The sequence below is a fragment of the Microcebus murinus genome, chromosome 17 (genome assembly GCF_040939455.1).
Source record: "Microcebus murinus isolate Inina chromosome 17, M.murinus_Inina_mat1.0, whole genome shotgun sequence".
Lineage (NCBI taxonomy): Eukaryota > Metazoa > Chordata > Mammalia > Primates > Cheirogaleidae > Microcebus > Microcebus murinus.
This window is the reverse complement of record NC_134120.1, coordinates 37,943,305-37,953,076: the sequence shown is the minus strand read 5'-3', so window position 1 is coordinate 37,953,076 and position 9,772 is coordinate 37,943,305.

Here is a 9,772-nt window from a genome sequence, read left to right as displayed (position 1 = left end):
GAGCCCTCAGCTAAGACCTCTGTTAAGCATGTAGCTTAACAAGAAAAAGTCTGAGAAATGAAATCTGATGTTGAAACCACTAGGCTCCATGACAGGCAGACAGATTAGCAGTGCATAGTTGAAAGAGAAAATATCATCAATTTGCCAACTAGAAAATCTGGTCAAAGTCAAGGAAATGCTTTCTAATGAGTTTTGAAATTTGAAACAATTGGTGATTCTTAGGGTTGGGTATATAGTTGATAGTAACCATACCTCCTGGATTCCAGGAAAGATTCATAATTATTATCACAGGTAGTTGAGTTTTGGAAAATACAATCATCATAATGAGCATTCATCAAGTATTTGTCAATTTCACATGACCAATCAGTCATGTACAATCCTTCACAGTATGAATTAAATTAGTTCCTTTCTTTCCCTGCCTGTGGGCACACCCTGACCCAAGATTGCATAATAATCTCATTTATCTTTGTATCTCTAGGTCCAGACTATACCTGGCACATATCAGGTACTTAGTGAATGCCTATGAAATGAATATTTGTTGATTTAATGCACCTTCTTCAATCACTTCTTAACATAGTTAATCAAAATTATCTATTATATTTATGTAGATTATGGAAAAACCTATCTTTACAAAGAGAAATCATAAAGAGACATCATTAACCTGTCAGGGGGGAAAAAGTTGATGGTTCAAATTCTACCTACCAAGGCTTGCAGTTTTACATGACTGGAGTGAGAATTCTAATCATATTTGGGTCTCAATCTTGGATTAGTCACTTAAAATCTGTTCTCCTTTCTTTGTTTATTTATAAAGTTAGATAATTGATTACATCAGTGTTTTTCAAACTGTTGATCGCACCCCCAAATAATGGGTCGTGAAGTCAATTTAGTATGCCTATCTAGACATTTTTTAATGAAATTAAATAGAATATAAAAGAAAAGAAAACATCAGCATACAGCATACAAAGTAAAATTATTGTCTTACAAAACTTTTGTTTCGTTTCTACGTGTGTATGTGTGTGTGTGTGTGTATGTGTGGTGGCTGGTGACATAAACTGTGTTTTTGACCATGAATTATAGTTAAAAGAAATTTGAAAAACACCAGACTAGTTCATCTTAAGTTTCCTCAGGCTCTCAAATGCTAGGATTATCTGAGTAAGGCGAGAGAGCTATAGGAAGGGTTTTAATACTAGAAACGGGGAAGCTAGAACAATAGACACAGGGCAGTACTCCCCAGAGCAGACCAAATGCCGTGCAGATGAGAGATATGTCAGTGTACTTGATATTATTCATATCACATGAAGCTAAGCACTGGATAGGTCCCTTATACAGAATACCTCTTCATGAAAAGCACTGGGAAAATAAGGAAGTCATAAAATCCCTGGAGTACTAGAGAAGAATTTGTAAAAATGAGTACTCAGTGATCCTCGCAGACCATAGGCATATTGTAATTGTGACTGTGGAGAGACAGTTCATTTACAAAGAGAAAAGGCAATGGGTTGTAAGGTGCATATTTCTTCATTCATTTAAATTAAACCCAGCAAACCCCACTTTTGACTCTATTTGCTTTGATCTTCAACTTTTGGAACATGAAACAGACCACATTTTGTGGCACTTTGTCATCATCCCTGAGGAGCCATGCAATGGTGGGCTACATTCAGAAAAGGAGTTTCTTAGACAATGTAGTCTCTGCATGTGAAATTGCCCAGTTCTCACCTCTTCCTCTTTAACAAGATGATCTCTATCGGACATGCATCTTTCCTAACATGAGAGTGACTTGAGGCATTCCAGGCATTTTGTTCCTAAAGAAACCAGTTCCAAGGATCCTCTTTGTGAGTAAAACCCCAGGTATGTACTCCCTGGGATGTTTTATAGTCAATTGAGAAAGGTGGGGATGGAGCCTCTTAGAGACCAATTGTCCCCTGAGGGAAAACTTTTCTGAAAGAATAGCCAGAATTCCTTAGGATTTTGTGATACCCCCATCACTTTCCCTGAGCTGCCCTTCTACATGGGCTGAGACAGGGGGGAACCCTTTATTAGGATCAAGCTCGGGGCATCTTCTCCCACACTCACACCCCAACACAGTAACTTGCTTTCTTCAAGCCCTTACATCGTGGGTTTTCATTAAATCTAAATGAATACCAAGCAATTTAATGAGTCGATCTCCCCACAGTGAAAAACCATAGGAAGAGAAGGATAGGCAGAGAGGGGGAAACCGAAGCAGCAGGAAGGAAAAGAGCGAGTAACAGAGAGTAAGAAGCTTGGTGAGAGTGGGCAGGACCCAGAGAGACAGGAAGAAGGTCACACCCAGAAAGCTGAGGCGCCCAGCCCTGGGGACGCCTGCCTCACCCGCCAGCCCTCCACCCAGCCACACCCGCCCAAAGCCACGCAGAGCACCGGGATTGTTCTTGCTCTAGGACAGTCATTTCCTGGTTTGGAATTGGGTGAACTCAAAGGCTGCCTCTTCTGATTCCTGAAGTATTGTTCCTAATTTGTACTCCATGCCTGTTTTTTTTGCTTTTTGCTTTTTTTTTTTTCCTTCTTTTTTCCTCAAGCTAGTCCTAAACTCCCAACTCTTTACTGTGTCTCCTTTCATATTTAACTTAAATCTCTAAATGGTCACTTAACAGAAACGTTTTCATTCACTGAAATATGCTCGCATCCTACAGTCTGACCTGGTATCTCTGACCCTGATCTTGGATTTCCTCAAGGGACTCTCACACCTGTTCTTTTAGGGAACTCTCAGAGGAATGGTTCCTAGCCCACATTTTGCATAGGCGTTCAATGCACTGAGTTCATTTCAATTCAACAAATATTTATGAAGTGTCTGCCATGAGCAGGCTAGACACTGGGCTCACAAAGAGAACCCCATCTTTGGGGATATTACAGACTAATAGGGCAGATCAACTCTTAAGGAAATATTTCAATATAAACTTTAAGAAAGCTGGGGGGGGGATGCAGTGGCTCATGCCTGCAATCCTAGCACTCTGGGAGGCCAAGGCGGGAGGATTGCTTAAGATCAGGAGTTCAAGACCAGCCTGAGCAAGAGCTAGACCCCGTCTCTACTATATATAGAAAGACATTAGCCAAAACAACTAAAAATAGAAATAAATTACTTGGACAGCTAAAAAATATATATAGAGAGAAAAAAAATTAGCCGGGCATGGTGGCACATGCCTGTAGTCCCAGCTACTTGGGAGGCTGAAGCAGGAGGATGGCTTGAGCCCAGGAGTTTGAGGTTGCTACGAGCTAGGCTGGTGCCATGGCACTCTAGCAACAGACTGAGACTCTGTCTCAAAAAAAGAAAGAAAACTAGCTCTCCCCAGGTGCTAGGGACATGCAGACACAGAACACAGGCTGGTCTGGGAGATCACAGATGGTTACCCAGAGGAGAGTAATCCTGAGCTTAGTGTTCAGGAAGCAGCTAGGGAAGAGGTGGGAAGTGCTGTTGGAGCAGTCTGCAATCTGGCATGGCACAAGCATGAGGAGCACAAAGTCCATGCCAAGGGAGGGCAGGGAAAGAGACTAAAAATGTTCATTGGACCAAATCATGGAAAACCATGTGTCCACTCTAAAGAGCTAGAAGTTTATCTTACAGGAGTTGGGCAGACATTGAAGAGATTTAAGTAAGGAAAACACATGTTTAGATTTATATTTCAGAAGCATCTCTTCAGTGCCTCTATGGTGCTGAATTTGTCAAAAATAAGGTTAGATGAGAGGAGGAAACTGGGCTGACTCGGCTTTCAGTTTTGCGCTTGTCAACCCATCTGGACCTGTGACATTCCATGACCTATTGGTCACCACTGGAGGCAGCTTCACAGACAAGCTGCTTTGTATTTTGACCTTGGAGGATACTACCAATGAGCTAGTTTGATATCCAGTGTATTTTTGCAACTTTAGGCAGCAACAGTTAAAATATTTTAGAACTTGTCTCACTGGTTAAATACACCATCACTTCAGATCACTAGAATCTTCCTTGAAGTCTACATTCCCATTTTTACCTGAACTAATCAGCAGCATTAAGACAAAAAAAAAGCAAGTGGATCAACCATATGTTACTATTATGTCTTCTGTTGAGAAGCATTATGAGGTACAGGAATGCATTCTGGACAAAATATTTAATTTAAATCTCACAAACCTTTAGATATAATAAAGCAACTACAAGGGATTGGAAATAAAAGTATAGAAGGACAAATTAAACAATACCACAAGGCCAAGACCAATACAAAAGTGGGACATTTTGTAGGATAACTGGTTCAGTCATCTCAACAAGTTGATGTCATTAAAAATGATATATAAATAAAGGACACTATAAGAGCAAAATAAATTTAAGGTGAAATTGTGTTCCTGAATCAGATTCTGATTTGGACAAATTAGCTGTAAAAGCCATTTTTTGGCTTATTTGAGGAAATTTGAATATGGACTGAGTATTAGAGAAGATGAGTATTTACTGACATGAAAAGGTAGAAATCATTCATAGAAAAATGCATGTGAAAAAATAGTATGTACACTAGCATCTTATTTTAGTTTAAAAAACAAATATATGTGATAGAAAATGAACAAAGAATACCAAGCAGGAAAGAAAATATTTATTATAAAGCACTTTCTATGTGCTTAAATGTGATGCTAAGTATTTTCTTCACATCACTTATTTAATTATTTAATTCTCCTAAACACTTCTTGTAAAAAAAGATGCAATTAGTCCCATTTTACAGACAAGACATGTATTTTAAGACACTAATTGAAATAATCTCTGGGTGGTCAGGTTTGTTGACTTTATTTTCTTTTTTACTTATATTTTCTAACTCTCTTCACTGCATGTTTACTGATTTTGTAATAACAAAAAGTTGCTTTAGCTTTTGTTAATTAAAAAGACAATTCTAAACACATGAGTTAAAGAAGTCTCAAGAGAATTTAAAAATACTTTGAACTAATTGAAAATGAAAACACAACTTATCAAAATTTGTGAAACTCAGAAAAGCAGTGCTAAGAGGGAAATTTATACCATTGAACGTATATACTAATAAAGAAGAAATATCAAAAATTAATAATAATCTGAATATAGGCTTATTTGGATTGCCTATTTCTTCTAGTGTGAGTTCTGGCAAATTGTGCCTAAGTTTCCACCTTAGAAAACTACAAGAAAAGAGCAAATTAAATCCAAAGTAAGCAGAAGAAAAGAAATAATAAAACTTAGAGCAGAAATCAATGAAATTGTGAACAGGAAATCAATAGAGAAAAAATCAATGAAACCAAAATCTGATTCTTTGAAAAGATCAGTAAAATTGATAAACCTTCAGCCAAACTAAGAAAGAAAACAAAGAGAGAAGACATAGATTACTAATATCAGAAATGAAAGAGGTAACATAACTACAGATCCAATGGACATTAAAAGGATAATCAAGGATGCTATGAACAACTCTATACCCACAAATTAGATAACTTAGATGAAATGAACCAATTCTTTGAAAGATACAGTCTGCCAAAATTCACACTAAAAGAAATAGGCAATCTCAATAGGCCTAGATCTATTAAAGAAATTAATAACCTTCCAAAACAAAGGCCCAGATGGGTTTACAGGTGAATTTTACCAAACATTTAAGGAAGAAATTACACCAATTATCTACAATCTCTACCAGAAGATGGAAACAGAGAATACTTCCTAACTCATTATATGAAGCCAGCATTATGCTAACACCAAATCCAGACAAAGATATTACACACAAAAAAAATGAAAACTACAGACCAATACATTTCATAAACATAGATGCAAAAATCTTCAACAAAATATTAGCAAATTGAATCCAACAGTGTATAAAAAGAGCTACACACCAAAACCAAGTGAAATTTATCCAGGAGTGCAAGGCTGGTTCAACATTCCAAATTCCTTTAATATAATTCATCATATCAACAGGCTAAAAAAGAAAAATCACAAAATAATATCAACAGGTGTAGAAAACACATTTGAAAAAATCCAACACCTACTCAAGATAAAAACCTCTCAGTAAACTAGTAGAGGAGAATTTTCTCAACTTGGTAAAGAACATCTGCAAAAAACCTACAGCTAACATTATACTTAGTGATAAGAAACTCTCAAGCTTTTCCCATTAAGATCAAGAACGAGGCAAAGAGGTTTCCCCCTTACCACTCCTTTTCAACACCATACTGGAATTCCTAGCTAATTCAATAAATAAAACAAGAAAGGTGGGGGAAGTATATAGATTGGGAAGGAAGAAATAAAACTGTCTTTGTTTGCAGATGACATGATTGTCTATGTAGAAAACCTGAAAGAATCAACCAAAAAACCTGGAACTAATACGTAATTACAGCAAGGTTGGAGGATACAATGTTAATAAGCAAAAGTCAATCATTTTTCTGAATACCACGAAAGAACAAGAAATGTAAAGTGCAATATCATTTACATTAGCATCCCCCCAAATTAAGTACTTATATATAAATCAAATAACATACGTACAAGATTTATAAGAAGAAAACTACAAAACTTTGAAGGAAATCAAATAATTAAATAAATGAAAAGACATTCCATGTCATGGATAGAAAAAGTCAATATTGTCAAGATGTCATTTCTTTCCAACATGATCTATAGACTCAATGCAATCCCAATCAAAATCCCAGGAAGTTGTGTGGTTGATTTTGACAATATGATTGTAAAGTTTATGTGGTGAGGCAAAAGACCCAAAAGAGCCAACACAATATTAAAAGAGAACAAAGTTGGGGGATAGGCACTACCTGAATTCAAGACTTACTATAAACCTTCAGGAGTCAAGACAGTGTGATATTGACAAAAGAACAGACAAATAGATTAAGGAGAAGAATAGAGAGCCCAGAAATAGACCCACAAAAATATGGTCAACTGATCTTTGACAAAGGAACAAAGACAATACCATGGAGAAATGACAGTTTTTTCAACAAATGGTGTTGAAACAACTGGACATCCAGATGTAAAAAAGTGAATCTAGACACAAACCTCACACCCTTCACAAAAATTATCTCAAATGGATCGTAGACTTAAATGTAAAATACAAAACTATAAAACTGCTAGAAGATAAACTAGAAGAAAATTTAGATAACCATGGGTATGGCAATGACTTTTCAAAACACAAAAAGCATGACCTATGAGAGAAATAATTAGCAAGCTGTACTTCATGAAAATTACAAACTTCTTCAGCTCTACAAAAGACAGTGTTAAGAGAATGAGAAGACAAGCCACAGTCTGGAAGAAACTATTTGTAAAAGACAAATCTGACAAAGGACTGTTATTCAAAATATACAAAGAACACTTAAAATTCAGCAATAAGAAACAAACAATCTGATAAAAAAAAAAATGGGCCAAAGACCTTAGTAGACACCTTGCCAAAGAATATGCAAATGAGCATATGAAAATATGCTTCACATGACATGTCATCAAGGAATGCGAATTAAAACAACAATGAGATACTACTACACATCAATTAAAATAACCAAAACGCTGACAACAAAAACTGCTAGCAAGAATGTGGAGCAACAGGAACATTTATTCATTTTGTATGGGAATGTGAAATGGTGCATCCACTTTGGGAAACAGTTGGCAGTTTCTTACAAAATTAACCATACTCTTACATATGATCCAACAATCACAATCCTTGGTATAGCCCCAAAGGAATTAAAAATTTATGTCCACACAAAAACCTGCATACAGATGTTTATAACAGCTTAATTCATAATTGCCCAAACTTGGAAGCAACCAAGATGTCTTTCAGTAAGTGAATGACAAACTGTGATAGATCCAGACAATGGAATATTATTCAGTGCTCAGAAGAAATGAGCTATCCAGCCATAAAAAGACATGGAGGAATCATAAATGCCCATTACTAAGTGACATAAGCCAATCTGAAAAGACTGCATTCTGTATGATTCCAAGTATATGACATTATGGAAAAGACAAAACAATGGAGACAGTACAGATCAGTTGCTGCTAGGGGCTGGTGAGGGTGAAAGATAAATCAACATGTAGGATCTTTAGGGCAGTGAAAATATTCTATGTGATGCTATAATGGTGGTGCATGTCATCATACATTTGTCCAAACCCACCAAATGTACAACTCCAAGTTTGAACCCTAATGTAAACTATCGACTATGTTGATTATGATATGTCAATGTAGGTTCATCAACTGTAACGAATGTACCACTGTGTAATTCACCTATTATTTATTTTTAATAAACCCTTCCAAAGAAGGACTTAAAAAATTAAGAAGAAAGTGAGCACAAATAGGCAAGTGTGGTATTTTCAACTTCTGCGAACCCACATTCCCTTTTCATAAACATAGCTATTTGAAATTCCAATAAATACCATGAATGACTTTTAAAAACCAAAGTAATGGTACACACGGTTGCTTTGTTTCCAGTCTACAAATAAAGGCGCTTGCAGACTAAAAACCCCCTCCCTGCCAAATCAGGAAACACTTCCTCATGTGGTTATGCCCTTCCTCTTAGAGTTACTGGTGTTGAGGAAAGAGCATAAACTTGCAAGCCAGACAGATCTGGCTCAAATAACCCAGTATAGTAATTTTGAATAAATTCCTATATTCATCATTTCTGAGTCTTGGTTGTGTTGTCTATAAAATGAGGTTAATAAACATCTTCTTTGCAGGATGTTTTGGAAAATTAAATAAATAAATAATGTAAAAAAAATACTTAACACCGAAATCAAGTACATAAAGGGTACTCAGTAAATATCAGCCTCCTCTCCTGCCTAAAATGAAAGTGTGTTTAGGTGTTGAATGATCTTTAGGCTACAGCCTCAAGGGGGATATGGGGACCCCCCCAGCAGGCCCTCTGTTCTACTCTGGCCCCTAGCTTTTATTTGACTTTTCTGCTGTATCTGGAATCCAGCTAAGAGTCACAGCTGAGTCTTCTTTATTGCTATACCCTCATCCAATAATTCATCCATCCACTTATTTACTCAACACATAGCCATTGAGAGCCAAGTATTGGACCAGGTGAAAAGTGGCAAACGAGAGAAGTGGCCTCTGCCCTCTCAGAGCTTATAGTCTAGTTTTTCCAAAGGAGATCTACTCTCTTGGGCTGTATGCTGTTTCCTGCATTGCTTCCGTTAATTCAGGATTGCCTCGAGTTATGATGCAGCCATCCACCTGAAGCCACTGCCTGTCCTTGTTAGCGTCTCGGATTAGACTCATTGGATAGCAACGCTGGCCAAGAGCATTGCCTTGGACTTGGCTGATGCGGACAGCTGGCTCCCAAACTCACCTCCTGGAAGCCACCACCCGCTATGGGCCAGACTCTCCACTGGAACAGCTGGGATCATTTTTGAAACTTTTCATGCTCTTAGAAATTGCTGGTGAATCCCAGTGCACCTAATTATGTCACTTTTTTACTAACACGCATTTGCCAGGGCAGCAATTCTCTCCTCTTATCTTGAGCAATAAGAATGTTATTTTCAAAATAGTGAAAGATGCTCTTTGGGGCTCTCATTTCAAACTGCTAGTGAAAATAACATCTTTCCTTATTTTTGTCCCAATTCTCTCAAGTGCACAACTCTACCCATCATAACAAGAAATAAATGACCACAATTGATCACTCTGCCAATACGTTCAGCTGCACATGCATAGCTGATTCATGTGTTTTCAGACCACAATGTTCTCATCTAGAGAAAACACATGATTCAAATTCAATAGCTCAGTATTTTTATTACCATTTTTATTTTAAAGCCATAAAATAGTAGTCATACATACCTTTTTGTGCTTTTGGCCAAGTT